At 44.3% G+C, this 22,992-nt stretch overlaps 1 protein-coding gene across 1 annotated transcript in view; it reads right to left on the bottom strand.

Moving 5' to 3' along the window:
• PDE3A (phosphodiesterase 3A) overlaps window positions 1-22,992 on the bottom strand; it is a 955,418-nt gene that overhangs the window by 658,343 nt on the left and 274,083 nt on the right. The window lies entirely within an intron of this gene.

Here is a 22,992-nt window from a genome sequence, read left to right as displayed (position 1 = left end):
GTAGTGTTTTTTGGTGCAGGGATTTTAACTTTGTTCTCAGTAGAAGTATGACCACCTACCAGCCGCACTTGGTGGCTGAGCAACAGGAGGCATTAACTGAATACACAGCCCTGGCAGACCATGAGCATCTGCACTTGCATCAATATGATCACATATGCCTATGGAGAGGGTAATAGGCCTGGCAACACCCTGGCCCACGGGGTGTCATTCTCTGGTTGTTATTTGCCTAACTCATGATGATGGCACAGTGGCGCTAGATCGAAGGAGTTTGCTGACTTTTACACTCATTTATACTCCCCCTGGCATTCTCATGATGCAGCAGCTTACGCCGCCTATTTGGATCTTCTCACCCTGGCTTGGCTGAGCGGAACCTATAACCTTGGAAGCAACCACTGGAGAATTGCCTACCTGCAAATGCCCAAGGAGTGATGGTCTCCCCTCTGATCTCTATACAGTGTTCTTGTCTCTACTTGCTCCCCGCCTTTTGCGGGTCTTTGAAGAAGCCCTACATAAAGGTATCCTGCCACCTTTTATGCGGGAGAGCTACCTCATTGCACTCTAGAAACCAGATAAGCCCCCTGAGTGCCTCGACTAAAATACTTGCTAAGTCCTAGCCAACAGGATAACTCTCCTACTCCCTAACCTTGTTCTGCCTGATCAGGCCAGCTTTATTCCTACTCACTCCACTTCCCATAACATCCTAAACTTGTTGCTATGCTCCATCGGCTGCACCTAGATGAAGACGAGGTGACTGTCTTCATCGACAACACCAAAACGTTTGACTGTCTTGAGTGGCCTTACTTATTTGAAGTTCTGAGGAGCCTAGGGATTCCTGATTTATTCTTGCACCTGATACGAATTCTCTATCTCTGCCCTTGGACATGGATCCTGATTAATGGACTCTTATTGGATCCTATCACTATTGGCAGGGGCACCTGTCACCATTGTTGTATGTGTTGGTGACTGAACCGCTCGCCTCAGCTATTCGTCAACTCAATGGTCGCAGAGGTCTAACCTTTTCTCTCTGAAATATTGGTTTATTGCTATACGCCGATGACATCACACTTTATCTAAGTGACCGTGGGGTAAATCTGGACCCGGATATTCGAGAATTTTCATTGTTCCGGATGGCGTCAGGCATTGGGATTACCTGGACAAAATCCTACATATTATCCCTCACCCTGGCTACCACCATCTGTCTGCTTTCACTGCCTCTTCACTGGGTCACTCACTACTTCAAGTATCTGGGGATTCATGTCAGTACTACCAAGATGGGAATTATGCCTGAGAACTATGGTGTTGTGCTTTCGGATTCAGATTTGTGGCTGGATTAAACTGCCCCTTTCCCTCATGGTTCATGTTTCCCTCATGAAAATGGCTGTCATTTCTCAACTTCTTTATCTTTTTCTGAACATACCCATCCCTTCATCGCGCCATTTCTTCCACACTTTGCACACCCTTGTGATGCGCCTTGTTTGGGCGGGAGGCCAAAAACGACTTAAATGGGAGACCCTGACTTTGCCTTATGGTGTTGCGGTACCCGATTCTGAGCTAAATTATCTTTGTGCCCAGGCTTCCTTTGCCCACTATTGGCTTAGCCTCCCACCCCACTATTTAGCTAACCTCGTCCAGAGCATGATCAACTGCACGCCACTCCTCTCCTGGCCCTGCCTGGGCAGGCTCCAAAGCAGTCCCAGGTGGATGCTGACAGAGTTATGTGTATTCAACATGCCTGGCCTCGCTTACAGACTAGGCTAGGTCACCAAACCCTGTGCTCCCTGAAAAATGTGCTCATTCACTTCCCTATTCATGGTAGTCTGCAAGATGGGGTAACGCATCAGAAGGTGAAGCACTGAGGCATGCTGGAAATGGGCGCCCTTTTCCCTGATAAGTGCTTCTATGACAGATTGACTGCCAGTGCGAGCGAACCACTTTTCCGCATCTGTGCGTGCCTCTGGGAATGTTTCCCGGCAGCCCTGGCAGAGTGGACCACCTTCATACTTCACTTGACTTCGCCTTCTGCCCAGTACCTGCTGTCTCGCCTCTACACCTCTGTCCAGTCTGAGATGTCGCTGGACATGCAGCATGCAAAAAGCTGCTGGGAGACAGCCCTGGGCAAACCTATCTCTGAAAAAGACTCGAAAGTCGTGTGCAGGTTGACACAACCTCTGTCTCCTAATGGGAGGCCACGCCTTATACACTTTAGGTACCTACACCAGGCATATAACAAACCAGTGAAATTGCACCAGTCCAAATTGCAAGCCATGGATGAATGTGCTAGATGTCACAGGAGTGGTACTGACTTCATGTATCTAGCTTGGACTTGCCCCTCCGTATAGGCCTACTGGACTGCGGTATTTAATACCCTTTCTGACATGTTGCATGCCCGCCTCCGCCCTTCAGCGGGACTGGCGCTGTTGTGTCTCCCAACAGCAGTGGCGTAACAAACCTTGAGGGAGGTCCCCTGCAAAGTACATGGAGGGCTCCGTTCTCCCAGTCAGTGTACTGTGCTGAGGGGGCCCCCTGGAACTGCAGGAGCTGCAGGGGCTAATGTTACGCAACTGCAAACGGAAATACCAAATGATCATAAAATACTCCTTTCCTTGACCTTGTTGCTTGCCAAGCACAGGGTGGCTTGCACGTGGGGATGCAAGAGGATTCCCACTATCTGAGAGTGGTTGTTCGATGTGGCTTACTGTCAAGAGCTATTACCACTGTACTATTCTATGCTTCCCTCTGTTAGAAGACCCAAGCCTTTTCAACTAAATTTGTTGTTGTAATCCCGGTTCCCTTTTACTACACCTGCACCTCTCCATTGGGGCTTAAGAACTTGCTTCTGGTGTGGACTGCTCTGTTTGAGACCTGCACTTCCGATACGAGCAAACTGTTGCTACACAGTACTGCTTATTTAGCAATGTATGAATTCTACTGTATGTACCTTTTACCTGCCCTGACATAGCGTCTGATAAATTCCATATCATCGATTGTACTCCGTGTGGGGATTCAGCTATTTTTGTTGTATGAGTTGTATGTTTGAAAATTATAAATAACATAATGAAAGAAATGCAGTGATTGTAAAAGGTTTTCTAATTTTGATTAGCACAATTTTGGTAAAGTGGCTCCTCTTATTCATTTTATAAACTGTATCAACTTGATCCAAGCCATTGTTTTCCGGTTATCATACTATTCTACTGTTAGAAATGGGTTTTTTGGTTGGCAGTCAGGTTGCCCTCTGTCCAAGCAAGAACCCTCACTCTAGTCAGGGTAAGTTACACACAATCCAAAATCAGCCTGTGCCCACCCTCTGGTAGCTTGGCACGAGCAGTCAGGCTTAACTTAGAAGGCAATGTGTAAAGCATTTGTGCAATAAATCATACAACACCATAATATAACACCACAAAAATACACCACACAGTGTTTAGAAAAATATATAATATTTATCTGGGTATTTTCAGGTCAAAACGATGAAAGTTGCAATATGAATTTGTAAAGATATCACTAAAAAGTGATATAAAGTGTCTTAAGTCTTTAAAAAGCAAACAAAGTCTCTTTCAAGCACAAAGTACCTGGTTTCTGGTGGAAAATCTCCTCAGAGGGCCACAGGAGAAGAGATACGTGGAAAACTGGTGTGTGCGTCGATTTCTCCCCAGCACACACGGACTTGCGTCGTTATTTTCCACACGGGAAGTCGTGCGTTGTTTTCCGGTGAGCGAACAGTCTCTTTCTGTGGATCGCGGGGAGTACCAGATGTCCCGGGTCTGTGCGTGGATTTTCCTGCTTGTTTTCCGGCTGCGCGTCGTTCTGCGGGGCTGCGCATCGAAGTTTCGATCTCACGGCAGGAGTCGCGTCGATTTCTCTTTGGAAGTCGGGCGGCGTTGTCCTTGCGAGGCCATGCGTCAAAGTTTCGATCTCACGGCAGGCGTTGCGTTGATTTCTCCTTGGAAGTCGGGCGGCGTTGTCCTGGCCAGGCCGTGCGTCAAAGTTTCGATCTCACAGCAGGCGTCGCGTTGATTTCTCCTTGGAAGTCGGGCGGCGTTGTCCTTGCGAGGCCGTGCGTCAATGTTTCGGTCGTCCCGAAGGTGTTGCGTCGATCAGCGTCGGTGTGCGGCGTTTTCCTTGCCGCGGAACAAGCTGTACGTCGAAAATTTCGGTGCACGGAGCGTCCAAGTGAAAAAGAGAAGTCTTTTTGGTCCTGAGACTTCAGGGAACAGGAGGCAAGCTCTATCCAATTCCTTGGAGAGCACTTTCACAGCCAGACAAGAGTTCAGCAAGGCAGCAGGCCAACAGCAAGGCAGCAGTCCTTTGTAGAAAAGCAAACAGGTGAGTCCTTTGAGCAGCCAGGCAGTTCTTCTTGGCAGGATGTAGTTTCTGGTTCAGGTTTCTTCTCCAGCAAGTGTCTGATGAGGTAGGGCAGAGGCCCTGTTTTATACTAAGTTGCGCCTTTGAAGTGGGGGTGACTTCAAAGAGTGTCTAAGAAATGCACCAAGCCCCCTTTCAGTTCAATCCTGTCTGCCAGAGTCCCAGTAGGGGGTGTGGCAGTCCTTTGTGTGAGGGCAGGCCCTCCACCCTCCCAACCCAGGAAGACCCATTCAAAATGCAGATGTATGCAAGTGAGGCTGAGTACCCTGTGTTTGGGGTGTGTCTGAGTGCACAAGGAGCTGTCAACTAAACCTAGCCAGACGTGGATTGAAGGGCACAACAAGATTTTAGTGCAAAGAAATGCTCACTTTCTAAAAGTGGTATTTCTAGAATAGTAATATTAAATCCGACTTCACCAGTCAGCAGGCCTTTATATTACCATTCTGGCCATACTAAATATGACCTTCCTGCTCCTTTCAGATCAGCAGCTGCCACTTCAACAGTGTATGAGGGCAGCCCCAATGTTAGCCTATGAAGGGAGCAGGCCTCACAGTAGTGTAAAAACGAATTTAGGAGTTTTACACTACCAGGACATATAACTACACAGGTACATGTCCTGCCTTTTACCTACACAGCACCCTGCTCTAGGGGTTACCTAGGGCACACATTAGGGATGACTTATATGTAGAAAAAGGGGAGTTCTAGGCCTGGCAAGAATTTTTAAATGCCAATTCGAAGTGGCAGTGAAACTGCACACACAGGCCTTGCAATGGCAGGCCTGAGACAAGGTTAAGGGGCTACTGAAGTGGGTGGCACAACCAGTGCTGGGGGCCCTAGGCACATATAGTGCACTCTACTAGGGACTTAAAAGTAAATAAATAGCCAATCATGGATAAACCAATCAATAGTACCATTTACACAGAGAGCATATGTACTTTAGCACTGGTTAGCAGTGGTAAAGTGCCCAGAGGTCAAAAGCCAACAACAACAGGTCAGAAAAAATAGGAGGAAGGAGGCAAAAAGTTTGGGGATGACCCTGTCAAAAAGCCAGGTCCAACATCTACCATCTGTCCAAATAATGTAAATATGGTCATGTTGTCCATACAAAAGGTGCACATTGCAAAAAGTTCAGAAGTTCCACAATGCAAAAATGTCCTACATGTTTTTTTTTTGTTTTTTTTTTACAAACTATGACACTTTTTCACACAATTGTTATGTTGTGTAGATATTTACACCAAATAGTTTCACAAAAAAATACAGATTGCACGTTATTGGAAATGAAAGTAAAAGGGAAAATGCATATATTTACTGAAAATATAAGAGTATACCTATATTTTTCCCAAAATTAATACAGTTCTTAATTCTAAAAAATAATGCAAAATGCATATGCCTTCCCCATGCAGTAAAATACTGTTATTTTCTGCATAACTGATGCAGAACATATAATACCCCTACGATCAAAACTGGAAAAGAATAATGAGCCAATTCTGGGAAAAATATTAAATCTGCACTGTTAAACTATGTGTGGGTGCACATTTGCTACTTTTTGGAATTCACCTACATTCCCAGAAGTACACTTGAAAAGCTAAGCCGGGAGCAGGTTTCCAAGTGTACGCCTTGCAATCTCATGTGACATCACTCAAAGGCTCCTTGTCCGCGATGAGGAAATCTACATAGCATAGAGTTACACGCATAGGTATGGAAGCCAGTATGCAAGAAAGAACATCTTCCCTTTGAAGACATCCATTCCCTACACCACTATCAAATCTAGGGGTGATACACGCTCATTCCTATCCTGCAAAGGTTGCACCCAGATTTACTAGGCAAACCATGCCTTGTTGTACACACTTTCCACTACTTGCATGTGATTAACTATTGCAGATTCCTCCACATTCGGGGCACAGAAATCCCCAGCAACAGGTCCATTACATAATTTCCTCATTAACAGTGTGAAATGTACGTTGCTTACTTTCTGGTTGAAATTAGCACTACACAAATAACTATGGTGGTCATTACAACCTCGGCTGTCTTTTAACAAGACGGCCGAGGGACCGCCATGCGGAAGACCGCCAGTAGTGGCGGTTTGCCGCTCGGCGTATTATGACCGTTGGCTGCCCTCCGTCGTTTTTCTGACGAAGAGCCGCCAACAGCCATACATGGGGGCGGCGGGGAAGTGGAGGTTGCTCCACCTCCACCGCCAGGCCAACAGAACACCGCCCAGCTAATCACGTCCTGTGATTCTGCGCGGCGGTGTTCTGTTGGCAGTGTGGTGTCGGCAGAGCTGCCCCCATGGCTCTCGTCCCCTCCCGGCGGATCGACGGAACAGGTAAGTCGATCGTCCATTAGGGGAGGGGGGGTGGGGGTGTTTTGTGTTGTGTGCGTGCATGCGGGTGTGCGTCTGTATGTGGGGGGGTGTGAGTGCGTGTATGCTTGCGGGAGTGTTGCGTGTTTTGCAAATGAGTGCATGTATGTCTGTAGGTATGTCTGTGTGGATGTGTGCGTGAATGTGTGAATGTGGGTGTACGTGTCTGACTGTGTGGGTGGATGTTGGCATGTATGTCGGTGTGTGTCCCTGTATGTGTGTTGGTGGTGCCCGCGTGCGTGTCGGGTGTGTATGTGTAAGGTAATGTCGGGGTCGGGGAGGGGGGCCCTGCCACCTTTGGGGGGTGGCAGGGGTGGTGGGGGGGTAGGGAGTTGGGGTGGAGTGTGGGGGAGACCCCTATCAGTGCCAGGGAAGGATTTCCCTGGCATTGATAGTGCTTACCGCCATGGATTTCATGGCGGTTCCTACCGCTGGAAATACACGGCGGTCAGCCGGGTCAAAATACCGGCAGCGGTACTGTCACGGCCACCGGGCTGGAGACCCAGGTCTCCAGCCCAGCAGTCGTCTCCGCCCTGGCGGGCGGAATGGAGAAGCGGCGGATGACCATGGCAGTAACCGCCATGGTCATGATACTCAAAAAAAGACCGCCAGCCTGTTGGCGGTCTTACCGCCGCTTTAACACCGTCCGCCAGGGTTGTAATGACCCCCTATATGTGAGCAGAACAGTATCGTCCCTTTGTATCCTGCTCTCCATTCACTGGTTTGGATGTTTGCTGTTTTACTTTCCCGTTCCCACCGGCCAGACTCATGCTTTCAGACGCTGCTCACCTCCTGATGGGCAAGCATACCGCATCAGTCCTTTTAGCCACCTGCCCACTCCCTGCCCTGCAAGGATGAGGTGGTGAGCAGGAGCCTGGAACCTCTGTGTTTGCAGTCGCAGCTGGCAACTGGGCAAAGTGGTGGGACGGTAAAAAAAAAAAGCTTACCTTAAGCTCACCCGCCGCACCACCGCACTCCAGGCACAGGCTCCTAAGCATGCCCTGAGGCCAATTGTGACGCTGCTTAGAGCAGCGTTATGATTGGCTGGAGCTTCATGGCCGGGCGCTTCATGGAAGCCGGGATCCTGGGCCTGCTCTCTCCAGCACAGCAACATAGTGCCGGGCTGAGACAGCACAGTGCAAATGTGTGTTTGGCTAGCCCGAGACAGACGGCCAAATGTACATGCGCACTGAGGGGAGTGCTCTGTGCACTCCCCTCTATGACTGTCATTCTCCATGGCCCCGCCCCTTTAAAAATAAAACGATAATAAACACCATTTATTATTGTTTTATTTTTTAAGGTTTTCAGCCACTACTGCTGCTTGGGGGGGGTGTTGACAATGCTCCTCCGCCATAGTGGAGGAGCCACCCCTTTGGGTTTGGCTTGACTCGTGCTTGAGAATTTTAACACCAAGAAATGTATAGCACAAAAATAGACATACTTACTTTAATCACAGCTGCCCTAAAGTGAAATGCTCTGATGGGATAGATTCTGTTATTTTAAGGCTGAAATTAATGTTAATAAATTATAGTGCCAAAAATGTGCAAATGCCCCACGATTTCATTTTCGTGCCCCGAAATTTGCTAATCTATGCCACCATATACCGGGGGGTATATTCTTGTCTTCCTCCTTGAAATGAAACAGCTTTGGAGAAGAACACAGGGCCACGTACAAAGATCTCTATCAGGACTGCAATGTTATTACAGGAGCTAACAGGAGCCAGAAGGCAGTAGGTTTTGCTTACGTAATAATTCAATTTAGAGTGAAAGCTAGTAATGAATAAGTGCCATTCTCATCGACTTGAAGGCAAAACCTGGCTGACGCAGATTAAAGAGAGCATTTCCTGTTTCTTGTATAAAAGACTGCTATGTCGGTCAATGCCAAGGAAGCGCTGGGTTTACAGTCTCAAAACAAAATCCCGCGAAAGCAAAAACAGCTACAAGCTCGTAAAAGCCATCTTTTAACCACTTTTCTTTTTTATTTTTTAATTTTTACAAACGATTTCACAGAAAAAAAGGCACTATATTTTGTTGTTCCTAGTGATACTAGAACGGCAAGGGAACATCGATTCTAATATCGCAACGCTGTACATTTGTCTGATTCAAATTGTATCAATAGAACGTAAGGCAGCTTTTGCTGCAGTGACGTCGGTGGTGAGAGAGAGCAGCACATAGTGCACGCTGCTGTGGAAAGTTAGCTGAGTAGGCCAAGAGCCTGCTCCTGAGACATCTGTGCAAGTGATAGGTTCTAATCCCCAGGGAGAACACTGATCCATCAACAAGAGCAAGCTCCACTAATAGTGTGTCATAGTTTATTACATGGCCTGGAAAACCCTGGGTTTTTGTGGTGTATGCAAACGAAAGTTGTGTTACCATAAACACATAAAAACTTCAGCAAACGGTTTTGCTGGTGTGAGATGCATGCCTAATTCCACCTGGACCATGGCCTATTAAAGAACTAGATTTGTATCAGTTTATATCATGAGATACCAGGCGCAGGGGTGTGGTGATTCTGTGAATGCAAGGGATGTGTCTGGCAGTTCTTGACTGAGCTGAATGTAATCTGAAAAACTTCTCAGTGGGAGTGGAAAAAAAACATGAACTTATACAGTAAGCATACAGTATATAACCTACATGTAATCAAAGAATAACCTAGGTAGAAGTCAAATATCTGCTTCAATAAACATTTTGGTTGTTGCAGAGAAGTGCATTTACTAACAACTGACTCAACAGTCAAAACGATGCGCGACAACAGAGGGACATATTTAACGAGATGCAGCAACCACACAAATCCTTTTGCAAATTATGTTTAATCTACTTAATGAGTAATTTCATTCTTCTTCTTCCTTCCTTTAGTCTTAACATTGTGAGGCCACGTGCCTCTCCTAGATAGGGACTCTACTTAATCATTTTGAGCTCATTGGTTTGATGGGCTGGTTCACCCTCTACATGGGGACTATTAAGTGCCACTCCTACCCCCAGCACATCCTCCATGTGAGATGCCATGAATACAATCTTCATCCTCCCACCCGCCCAGTGTCGGTCCAGCTGACCAACCGGAGGATGGAGTGAAGTGAAAACTAGAATAAGGAAGAAGGATCCTCAGTAATGGAATTAATAGTAAGTACTTACAACTTTACTTCCATTACTGGTAACAAATGTAAACATTACCTTCCTTGTCCCTTCGTCATTTTAGTCCTAGCACTGTGTAGAACAGCCAGGATACAAGTAAACACAAAATACAACATCAAACTGCAGCCAATAAACCATTTTTTTGTGACGGAACGTATCTCTACATATTGCTTCATAGCAGAGAAAAGTATTACCCATATTGTCAACAGAATCACAATGTAAAAGTCTACAATGCTTAAAGGAGGTTGAAGGGATACCCTGTGTAGCTGGCCTGCAGCCTTTAATTAAAGAAGTGCCTTGAGATTCAGCCTAAAAGGCAGACATGAGCACCCAAAATCCTCACAGGACAAGGTACATCCTAAGTAAGATACATCCAAGAAATAACAGAATTGATATAACGATTAAGGGTCCGAGTATACAACCTACCTTTCTTCTTAGCAGCACCAAAGGTAACAAAAAGATCATTGAATTGACAGAAATAAGAAACCATCAGCAAACAATTCATAACAGCCCTTCGTACAAGTAAATCGTCCTAGGAAGCCTCTTCCAGGATAGAAGTAAAAGGATAAAATTCAGGCAAAGCAATTTGCCGATAAAAAGAAGAAGACATTTTTGTGATACAAGAAGGTCCCAATCTCAGCCCTACCCTATACGCAAAGATATTTAAAAGGGGTGGCAACAAGAAACGGAATCCAACTCTCCCAATCTCCTGGCTGAAGAGATAGCCACAAGAAAAAAGTGTTCATAACGTCTTCATAGTAAGAGTTGTAATGTTAATGGACGGAACAAGTTCAAAATGAGAATTACAGAAAAAACACCAAAACTGAAAGTAAGTCCCACTGAAGGTAAATCCCATCTATGGACAAGAATTCTATATAAAGGATGTTTCAATGAGAAATGTCAAAAATGTGAAGGGTAAAAGCTTCACAATCTTCTACTCTCCATCAAGACTCTTTAAACACTTTAAGCCTAGTGGCTCCTGGATGAGGAAATATTCAGCCCAAACACAAAACCATAATGAAAAAAAGAAAATGCATGAACCCATTCAAAAATTAAGGGATCCAATTCCTTTGTGCTACACCAAGAACTTAAATAATTCCAATGGTGTAAATAACCCTTAGGGGTAGGCTGCTATCTGGAGATCTGTACCGCCATTGCTAGCTCCCTCGATAAACTTTTTCTCTGCAAACCAACCAATTTAACGTCCAGGCCTCCAAGTGTAATTGGATTATGGTTTCCAATGGCAGAACAAGAAAAGCTAGGAGAGATGAGCAGATTAGAAACAAACAATCCGGACAATACTTCATCTGAGTCAGATTTGAAAATCATCATGAGCTGGCCTAGACTGGACCAATTTGAAATACTGATGCACTTTTCCCTTTTTCATCTTCAACAAAAGCTTCAAGATCAGGGGGAACCAGAGAACTTATGAAGGAGATTCTGAAGCCATTGTCAGGTAACTGTATACATCACCATAGCTGACATCCAGAAGACTGGAACAGAACAGAGGAAGCAGAGAATTGTGTTGAGTTGCAAAAAGATCCACAATTGAAATTCCCTATTTGTGACAGACAATCACAATGATATGGACATAGATTTTATTTGTGAGAAGATGTGAATCTCCTGCTGAGATTGTCTGCAAGAACATTCCAGGTCCACTAAATGAATAGCTGAGAAAGACAACAGAATACCCCCTGCTCAATGGAAAATCTGTGTCGCAATTTTGCAAAGCGAGAACGAATATCTCCTCCCAATGTCTATTTATGCAAGACTTTGTAGTGAAATTGTCTGTCCATATGAGACCTTTTTCTCACTGTCACAGCTGGAGCAAACCCCAACTAGATTACACAAATGGATACCAACTCCTTCATGTTTGAACAATATACAACATCCCAGGAGACTATCTGCTCTGAAGAATCTGGTTCAATACCCATGCACCCCAGTCCAGCTTGCTGGTATCTTCAGTTACTGTTTAAACTCATGGAGAAAGGAATAGATGACTGGGTTCCAGCCTTCAATCGCGCTGGATGAATTGCTACCTTCTGATTAATATCAAGGGACAATGGATTTAATGCCACTAAGGCATGTCTTCTGCGAGAAGATGTGAATCTCCACATGAAACCTTGACCAAGCTCAACCAAGGCACAACCAAAACACAAGCTGCCTTGCCCCTCACATTTGCAGTCACTGTATTATTGTCGGAGCGCTCTTTGCTAAAAGCACATCCATGTGAACTTTGATCCTCTGTATCATCTCATGTGGAAGTACCCAGAGACCTTAATCCATCTGACATGGAGTTCCTATAAACACCACATCCGAAGCTGGCTTGAGGTGACACTTAACCCAGTTTAAAAAGAAAACATGTTTCTGTAGTAGATTGAGATCAATTTGTCTGTCTTGAAGAGGCTGGTCTCTGGATGGAGAATGGATCATCTAATCACCTAGATATGGCTGCAACACAATGCCCTCTTTGTGCCACAACCCCACCACAACAGATAATACTTATGTGGTAACTCTGGGCACTAATTTGAGACCACACAGGAAACCTGTAAACGCTGATCCTCAACAGAAAATCCTAGGAATCTCTAATGTCCGAAACATCCTCTTTCCAGACTTCCATAAATCTTTGGATTCAACTTCCAACTGCTGACTCTTCCCTTGACTAGGAAGCTGCTTCCTACTTCTCACATTTGTTTTGGCTGGAAACATCCAAAGACAAAGGAATGGGAGTATCGACTATAAAACTCCAAATTTGAGAGCCCACCGGTCAAGATGTTCAACCTTCTGTAAAGAAGGACATCTTTCCTGTCCTTGAATGCTTTGATAAGCATAGCATCTAGCTAAACCCCAAAAGCATCTAGCTCATAAAGGAAATCTTCAACAATGCGGGTTTCTCAGCTGAATAAGCCTTCTAGTCACTCATCCTCATATACAATCTAACCAAAACTGAAGTCCCTGAGGCTAAGGCAGAAGCTCCTACAGCATCACAGGAAATGCAGATAAGACGTAGGCTTGCTGTTCCAGGTAAAGAAGTTATTAAGAACAGTCTTCTCATTCCTGTATGGCCCCTTCCAAAAAGTCAAAATCGCCAGAGATTTAGCTGTATAAACTGTGTATGTGCCTGGAGTCAGTGACAAATTGTAACTTGCAAAGGACTTCTTCAAAGTACTTCAAATGTGTTTCTCTAGCAGCATAGAAGGAGTACAGCATCATGGGTTAAATAAACTATAACCAAATTACCAAAAAGCATGGCTAGAACGAACTGATCTTGATGGCATGCGGAAAGTCTTCCTCAGTGTCTTCTAAAAATTAAACCCTCTGAAGGAAATGTGGTACATTTAAGTGATTCTGATCGCACCATTCCGTTGAGAACAAGACCATTATCATGCCATGCAGGGGCAGCTCTAGCTTGCTTGGTCTAACAGACGGTAGACAAAACATAGACCGTTATTTTGCAGCCACCTGGAAAACCCAGGTTCTCACTAGCATAAGCCAATGTCTATTCAGATATGAGGATGAAGAGGGCCTAGGTTCCACAACTGCAGATGAGAGTAAGTGGAATCACTAGAATCTTAATAACCATAGATAATCATGATCTCTGCTACTACTGTGCCTCTTCCTCCTCTTTTCCTGAGAGGCTAAAGTCTTTACTATGGCAACTTCAATTATCTTCTGATTATGAGATTTATGCAAGATGCCAGATGCCTTGACCTATGTAAGAAGAGTGCCTAGAAACACTCCTGCCATATCTACTCTTATAATCAGAAGAGTGACCCTAAGCAACATGCTTTCTCTTAGCAGATGTTTTCCTTTCAGTGATGGCAAGTAAAACAATTACCACCTGCTAAAAGAGAGTAAAAATACAAAAATTAGTCCTCAATATCCACCAATCCTATGCACAAATCATGACCAATCAACACACAGTATAAAAATGACACACCCAGTTTGTAACTATCTCTCCCTGCTTTTCCACTTTCTTGTCCAATAAGGGCCAAATAATCTAAATATGCAAATAGAAGCATACATTTTCACTTTACGGGATGCTACCCAGCATACTCACTGCAACCTAAGGGCAAACTTGGTCCAAAGTGTTCCAATCCTCTACAGTGAAACCTGCTGTCTAATTGAACTCTTACAGGTACGAGGAACACAGCTTTCCCTTTCAGCCCCAGTGTGTCTGGTGTCAAGGCACCCAAAAGAGGAAGCCTCCTCCAATGACCCGTGCAAGGAGGAGGTGGCCCGGTGGCCCTGCCATCCTGCACTGCTCTTTTCCAGCTTCACAAACCCTGCGCAGGACTCCTCGATGTCTCTCTGAGCCAGAGTGGAATTAGCAAGCAAGCCAAGCTAAGGAGAGGGAGCAAACAAGTAAAACAAACTGCAGCCGGAGTTCTCTCAACAGAAAGACAGAATCAAAACAGGATGTACCGGAGGTATGAGGGACTATTTAGTGTCCTTTATGGAGAGGAAAAGCTATGATTTTAATTTTACTGATTTGCAGTTATAGGGGAGTGCCCCTCTGGGGACGGTGCATCACCTCACAGAGCTAAGTCGAGGAAGGGATGAAAGCATTACATGCTGCTATAACCAGTTATTTACAAGAAGCCTTAAAATAACTGCTGTTGTTGCTAATTGTTCAGTAAATACTAGTCACCAACAGCAGGTAGAAAATAAAATCTGTGTTAACAAGAAATCAGTCCTTTTTGTGTCACTTTCAAATTTCAAGAATCTATCAAGCAAGAGACTCAGATACTCAGTTCCTCTTGTAGAATCGGTGAACACTTGCTGTTGCTCACTTTTCCAACATCAGTTGTCTTAAAATAATAGGGTGTGTTACATTCCTCCAAGATGGTGGGCTATTTCTCCATGAACCCTCTGTATCAGTAGAGATCCCTGTGAAGAGAACTCTCCAGGCTATATTCATAAGTGATCCTGGCTGCGTGGTGGTGAAGTGGGATGGAGATGCAAGGCTTGTTACAGTATCCTCAACTCTGGGTACACTGCTATAGCTCACACACTGATGACAATAGCCTCCGGGGCTTTGATTCATATAAAGTAAGGAAAACAAGCATTTGCAATGCAATAGTTCTTGCATTTGTGAGAGTTAGATCTATTGGCGTTGTAAATGACAATATCTTTTACCTGTGTGTTTTGGTTTGTAGTGTAGTGGATGTATGAGCAGAAACGCAGCTGCAGCCCTGTCTAGAGGACTAAGAATAAGGAATTACCACTGAGACCAGAGAAGCAGCTAGCAGCAATGCCCAGAGGTCTTATTATGAGGAATTACCAACGGGACCAGAAAAGAAGCTAGCAGCACTTCCTAGAGGACCAAGAATGAGAAATTACCTCAGGGACCAGAGAAGCAGATACAGCATTGTCTACAGGACTAAGAATGAGGAATTACCACATAGACCCAGAAAAGCAGCTAGCAGCACTGGCATGTGATGTCACTTCCGCTGCCCCCGGCTTTTTGGTGTATTGACTTTCATGGGCAGGGTACTTTGCAATGTTAAGGGCAGCCACTGGACGCTACTTGAGGCCATATGAGGGTCAGAGGCAAAGAGAAGATCGGTGTAGTAAATATTTACTCATGGGTGACTTATGTGATGTAGGCGGTTGCCTAGGGTAAAGTTCGGAACTCTTGGAGTCTTACCTACTTGTATTTTCCATTTTAGGGTTTAGCTTAAAAGTGAATAAACTATTGCTTTCTGACAAGTTTTTCTTGCCTCGAAAGAAATATTCAGACATTTCTATGAAATATGAGGCAGATAGATCTTTCATGTTGGCAAGCATGAGCAGCTGACTTAAAGTGGGGTTATAATTTGAATTCTGGTGCATTAAGAACTACATTTATAATGAGAAAACTAAAACTACACATCCTAAAGTGCAAAGAGAAACCAAGTGTGGGTGAGCTGCCCTTTTCCCACATGGGGGTGTGGTGGGCGGGGCGGGAGGGGGGGAATGTGTGAGAAGCTAATTCGTCTGCTTGGCATTCAGTTCGTATAGTTTTCATTGCACTCGGGTTTGTACTTTTGATGCCCATTATTAAATATGCTCTACAAGTCTCAGACTGCAAGAAAAACCAGGACTGATTGACACATGGATTTGGCAAATTTAAGAACTGTATCGACAGTACTCATTAAATCAAATTCATCACAATGAAATTACCTCTTTGTATACTGTGTTCAACATAACCGATTTTGTCCCACCCCAACGCTGTAAATAACTGCCATTATTTCCCAATGTATTGGCACTTGATAGATATTGGGCACATGAACGTGTGACCGGCCCAGGTCAACTGCAGTAAGAATTCATGGCCTACAGGTCACAGATGCCAGAAACCAGCACCAAATTGGTGGTTCTGCTAACTTTATTCACACACGCACTTAGAAGAGACTCTAGCTGCAATGTGCGCTATATGAGTAAACTAGGGCATGTATCTGCGGGGCAGAGATGGGGGACCGATTGGAGAGATGCGGGAGCGCTGCTTCTGCCTGACCTGGGGCAGTCCGGGGCTGGGCTTGCCACACACCTCAAGCTCTGTGCTTCTTTTGACAAATTACTGTGCTTGATCCTTGGAGAAGGGCAATGAAGGGGAAGAGGTAGAGGAGGAAGTGGGCTCACTGCTGATGACAGGGAAGAGGCATCAAGGTTACAAGAGAAGAACAGGTACACACTTAAACCTTTCGCAAGAGAAATTATGTTTTCAATAGCACCCAAACCCAGCCAATTATTATAAGGGTTTTCTCCAAACTGACGTGCCAGTTCCAAAATTTAATCTGAAATTCTTATAAGAGAAATTGTGTTCTGGAAGACCCAATCGTACTGCTTGGCCATACTGCTGCTGGAGGAGTCTACTCATAAAGAAGGTGGGTGGGGAGAGGCGCCTATGCAGCGGCGGTGGCTTTTCTGTGGATAAAAAAAGGTGTTCTCTGAGGGACTGCTCTTCACAGGAGTGCCATTTTCTCCTGGGCACAGAATGCCAATTGCGATCCCTGAAAGCGCGGTTGATGCAACTTCACAAAGCGGAGACTTACTAAACAAAATAAGTATATTTTTTGTAAAATAAAGCACATCATTTTGTAAGTGCCTGTCAACAAGGCTAAACAAAGAAAGCACATAACAAACGAAATCACTTTGAATGCATTTCCCACACGCTTTAGCAAGATGACATTAAAAAAAAAATGGAACCTCTTGGAATGCACAGCAAATGTGACCAGTTAAGATTAAGATTTACTGCCCTGTTTACAAAAGAGCTCGGAAAGACTAGCACTCCTCTCCAGTGCTCGAGATGAAATATCAAAGTAGTCCCTGAACACAGCTTAGAATGGTAAGCAGTGTATTTAGCTAGTTGGTTTGATCTCCTGGGAGGCGACCAAAAATAAAAAATGTGAGACTAAGAGTATGATTACCCAGTAGCAAGCAAAGATTTTTAAAGGACACTGGCATACACAAATCACAATATGTGGGTGGAGCTAAACCTCACAAACCATCTACAACCGGTCGCTAAGCAACAGCACAAGCGCTGTCTAAGCTCGACCTAAAAAGGACATGGTGGGATTTTTTATCACTCTCTCTTTCCGGCCTCACTGAAAACAGAATGTAAACATAGAATTCATAACACATAGTTTGACAAAGAAAAGTCTAGTCTTTATGTCCTACTCTGTCCACCTTTCAGGTTTCCTCAGGTTAGGTTAGAGGTACATTTCAAGAGGCGCACACATTAAAATCCATTGAGATACCAGTCTTCATAATGCCTGATATTAAAGTAAACTATAGCTTTTCCAATTTTAAGGCTACAATATGTGGAAGTGCAAGATAATAAGTGACTTCATTCTTTGCTTTTGATATGTTTTTGTTTCATGTTTTTCTTTGCAATTATGGTGAAACCCATTAAGGAGAAATATTAGCTCACATACTAAAGTTAGCACATCTGACTTATGCTAAAATAGCTCCGTATTTATACCTTACTATAAAGGATACTTCTTATAGCTTGATTGTGTTGGGTCTACAACAAGCCAGGCACCAAGATCCCGAATAAAATTAACCAATTACGTCTCCATGTGCCTGCATATAAAAAGTAGCACTGCTCTGCAAACAAAAACCGCACCAACTGTCAGTAATAAAAAAAAAATACAATGACCAAAGACAGTGGTTACGTTCTAGTAGTGAGCAAAGGCACTGACGCTTCTTGACAGTAAGACTGTCACCTCGTTGAGGTCATATTCAGTCGGGCTGATGCACTGTGCATCAATGCTAGATTAGGCAAGTTCTCCAATGGTTCCAGCAGCTGTTTTATAGCTACTCTCATCTTCTATGAACCTCACCTCCAAAGCATTCCGACTCCCCCATAGGATGGCCTTTATTTTACTCTTGTGGTTTTACATAGCACCATCTTGGCCCATGGGCACTAGAGCGCTTTATACCGCAGCCAGACATTATACTTTTTTCGGCACGGGATGGCCAAATGGTTTGGCCAGAATCACATGGTTTTGAAGGTAGGCCGAGATTGGAACCTACTTCCCTAGTTCCTAAATCGGCAGCCGGGCCGCTAGGCCGCACATGGTTAGCAGTTGGTTCTATGCCCCAAAATAAACAAGTACATAATCGAGTTCTTTTAGTGGTGCACGAATACATTTACTTTTAATGGAAGCAGGTCTGCTTCCAGAATTAACCTAGAAAGCACTGTCAGAAGCAAAAGAACTAGCGAGGCGTCAAAAACAAGTTTAGCCTACATTCAAGAAGCTAAGGGAGTTGCATCATGCACGCGCTCCAATAAAAATACAACACATGCAAAACCAATTATCAGTCTCTCTTTTCTTTGTCTATCTTCGAGGCATTGGATCCAAGGAACACAGCTTTCAGCGTCCATCACATTTTTATTCTGTTTACACGAGAACAGAAAAAGTCAATCTTCAATCGTGGAAACAGAAAAGAAGCTCTTTTCCCGACGTCCAAATGTGTTGACATGTTTTGTTTAGCAGTGGGACGTACTTTTTATGCTCTGATTCAGTCCAGCTCAGATCTGTCCCTAGCGTTTACTACTGGCTCACAGAAACGCGAATCAGCATCTGCTATTCCCAGAAAACCTTTATTTATGGCAGTTCTATTTTTTATTTTGCAACATGTAAATACAGTCGAGCCCTTTTTTTCTTTGGGCGCCCCGGGGGATCAGTTATAAATATTCTTACCAAGCAGAATGTTCTCACAAAAGGAAATATTCCATCAAGGCGGAATGGATTTTGAGAGATTTGAAAAAACACACAACCTACTTCAGTACTGTTTGTATTTGAGAAATGTCTGAAGCCCTCTCTGAAATTGTTATTGTACCACAGACACCAAGATCCCAGATCAAACACCAAAATGTCAAGGGTGCAGGAAGTGACATCACTTACACTTTGGACCTCATGGATGATGGCATTTAATGTTTGACCCAACGTCCCACATGCAACCCATAAACTGCCTCTTATTTGCTGCTGAGAGAATACTGGATAGGCGAGCAATGGAAACAAAATTAAACACACATCTCCCAGCCCAGCCAAGTATCAACCATCAGGTGTTAGTGTAACGCATTTTCAGTGTGGTGGTCTGCATCACTGCACTAAAATGGAAAATCAAGCATTTCCAGCGTCACCCCAGGTGGTAAGCGGAGTGCTTAATGTACAGATCAACTGAGCTGCAGTGCAGTAGGGCTGAGCACACCTGTGCGACATCTGCTCCCGGCAGGATAAGGGCAGGGCTGATGGCTCTTCATCTACTCCCATTCAAGTAGTACTACAGTGCTACAATGTATCTAAGTTTAGAAACAAAGAATGATAACCCCCCTGCCCCTCCCCGCCAGGCTGGCCGAAACATGCATATAATTTATTGACGTCACAGTCAGTGAGTGTCCAAGGGGCAGACAGTTTAGAATGCACAGTTAGGGTACTAGTGCTGTGTTGAGTAAGTCAAATGCGGTGACAGTGGCATTTTGGTGGCAAGTTTAATGTGCGGCGCCGTCACCATGCAAAGGTAGCTGAGTCCACTGTCACTCGCCCAAAGCCCACACGGCTGAGGCAACGATGGGGGATCATGAGGTACTTGCAGTAAATTATTTTCCATGCCCCCATCAGACTGACTCTCGCCCAGCTGTGCAGGCTGGGAAAAACAGTTCAGCCAGTTGAACTACACTGCCTGCCGGACGAAGTTAGAACCCAATGTATCCTTCAGGACTAGCCAAGAGCCCCTCCGCGCAACAAAGACTCGATCACAGTAGGCTGCCACAGCCACTCCTCTGTACTCCAACATAGTGTCACTGAGCTGGCGTGCACCGCTCCGGGACCAGCCCACTAAGCCACAGCGTCGGCAGCCCGGGCCGGCAGGCGTTTAATTATCAGTAAGTGAAAGCTCTGATGCCACTTTCTTTAGGTGTGACTCAATGTATACAGAACAGTGTAAACAAAATTAAAAGTAAACACAATTGAATGACTGCCCTTCACTACACCCATGTTAAGTTGCTCCTTGGATGTTGTGACTCTCCCTGTGCCGGCACATGATGCTGATAACTGAGCATGGATGATTGTGCGCATGGTACCGCAACAAATGACAATCTGTTGCATCCATTAACTATTATCTTTTGTATTTAACTGCACGAGTTTCTGCATATGTGCACAGAACTTTAATGAAGTACTGGGCGTGAAAAACTCGTTTGATATGGTTACACATTTAACAGTATGATGAGGTTACAAAGGAACTAGGTTGGTGCCCTTCTACTTCTGGTGCTTGGCAGCAGTTTTAAGATCTTCTTAGAGTTTCTCATTGCTCAATTGGGTGTAATTTCTGATATTTATATGTTTCCCTTTTCTTCATTGCTTGATTCTGCTTACAATAAAGTGTCACTCATAGTTGTTGAAATGTCACTCATAATTACACTGAAATTATGAAAATGTCACACATAGCAATCTGAAACCCTGGCAGCTATAATGTCCTACAGCTCATGTATTTCTGTTCCTGTAGCTTCCATCATGGCCCGAGTCCGGTAGCAAAGGCAGTGCCAGGTATACCAAATGTTCAGCCCAGGATGCACCTGCTACCTGTGGTTACCTCTAATAGACATCCATGCTGTCAATAGGTAAGGACTCTTGCATATTTTGTCCAGACATTTTTCATTAGAAAGTTTGTCTCTGTGGAAGCATATTAACAATGTATACTCGTTTATATTAAAGTTTAATATGCGATTTAGAGCTCTATGAATTGGCTCATACTTAGGTATGAAGACTGGTAGCCCTTGACCAGAGTGGATGCACCATCGTTGAAAGCTTATACAGAGTAATCAAAAGTATAGTCAGATATAAAAACAAAAAAGACAACCGTTATTTCAAAGGAATTCCAGGAAAAATATATTTAGTTTCAATCTTATCTTATTAGTTTACCAGACATCATAACAGAGGTCATCCTAATCTGAATAAAAAATAACACACTTGTGTCTTGATGAAGACCCTGTTAATGAAGTTGTTGGGGTCAAAACGTCCACAAATTTATAGAATTAGGATTCCTTATTTGGTATAACAAGAGCTTTAGTGAACCAGTAGAGCACCCAAGTCATTATTACATAAGGACCCTCCATCAGCAATCAAAGCCTGTTTTGTCTTGAGCACATTTATTTTAACTCGATTTCAAGCAACTCTTTCACATGCATGGTACATGTTTTTACTATTTTGGAGCAAAATATGCAGATATATAGATTTTTAATCCTTTCTTCCAATGTAGCATTGTCTTTAGTCTTTACATATGTGTGTTTGAGTCAATTCATAGGGTTTTAAATAACACATTTAACATAAATATGAGTCATAATAATAGAGGGCATTCATATATAGGTCAATATAGTTTACTGAAAAACCTGTAGTGCTTTCATCATATTATACAGAGAGGTGAAATGTGCCTCTAACTGCAGTTTCACTGACCTACACAGTGCAACAGGGTGCCAAACTGTGGTAAACATGCACGCCAGGTTTGAATATGCAGGTCCCAATAAAATATTTACACATTTTATGGGACACCAAGAATTGTCATATTTCTCTGGTTCATCTTATAATCCGATTCCAGCCCTTTGTCTCTCCTGCTGAGCCAAGTTAATTACTCTGCACTCCAGCACAGGGAACAAAGGCCTCCCCACACAAAGGGAGCAATTATCATTGATTGACCTAGTTCCTGAGAGTGGTGTGAGGAAAATTTGTATCTGATAATTAGCTGTCACACTGCACCTTGGCTGGGCCAGTTCACGCTCTCTGAACAAAGAAGCCCAGATATCTGGAGCCAGCACAGGAGGTGCTCCCCTTTGACGTTTTGGTGGGAAAGAGTCTGGCACTGTCGTCAGCCAGGTGTGGAGCTGAGACCCTCAGAGGAGCTCTTCACAGAGAAAACTTCACAGCACCATAATAGACTGCCCCAGAATGTTATGCAGGGAGGCTGGGACAGGGATGAAGCGATGAAGTGGCATACTTAGAACTTTCATCTCCATTTTTAAACCTGTGTACAAGGGAGAGACAGAGAAGATCCTGGACCTGGGAAGGAATGGGAGCTACTTGATACCCTGGAAGGACTCAAGACTTTGGGCCTAATTAGATCTTGGAGGAGGTGATACTTTGTCACAAATGTGATGGATATCCTGTCCGCCGTATTACGATCTTCATAGGATATAATGGAATCATATGTTGGACATAATATCTGTCACATTTGTGAAGGAGAATTCCCCTCCGCCAAGATCTAAACCTGGCCCTTTATCACAAGATGACCCCCAGGACTAGTATGGGTCTTTCCAATGCCAGTAGTCCATGCTCCCTTAATGCCTCTCGAGGCCTAGTACAGGAAAGACCTTCACTCCAATGTACCCTTGCGAGACATTCTAGACAGCCAAGAGTCTATGGGGCTTGGGAATGCAAGCAGGATGTTGTTGTGCTGGGTGCTGGCTGAGCAAAATGCTCCCACCAGCAGAAAGGAGCACTAGGAGCCAGGCAGAGTAGAAGACTGGTGCATGGCGCTTGGAAAACCAGCTACCAACCAAGTGAGCCCTGCTAAAGGCCAGGATAACTGTTGAAAACAATTCTGGTGGCTAGAGCTCACCACAAGCAGCAAAATAAGCCCAGGATCATGAAAATCAACCTA

Source organism: Pleurodeles waltl, chromosome 4_1, assembly GCF_031143425.1.
Source record: "Pleurodeles waltl isolate 20211129_DDA chromosome 4_1, aPleWal1.hap1.20221129, whole genome shotgun sequence".
Lineage (NCBI taxonomy): Eukaryota > Metazoa > Chordata > Amphibia > Caudata > Salamandridae > Pleurodeles > Pleurodeles waltl.
Note: the sequence above shows the minus strand (reverse complement) of the source record. Positions and strands in the feature narration are given on the sequence as shown.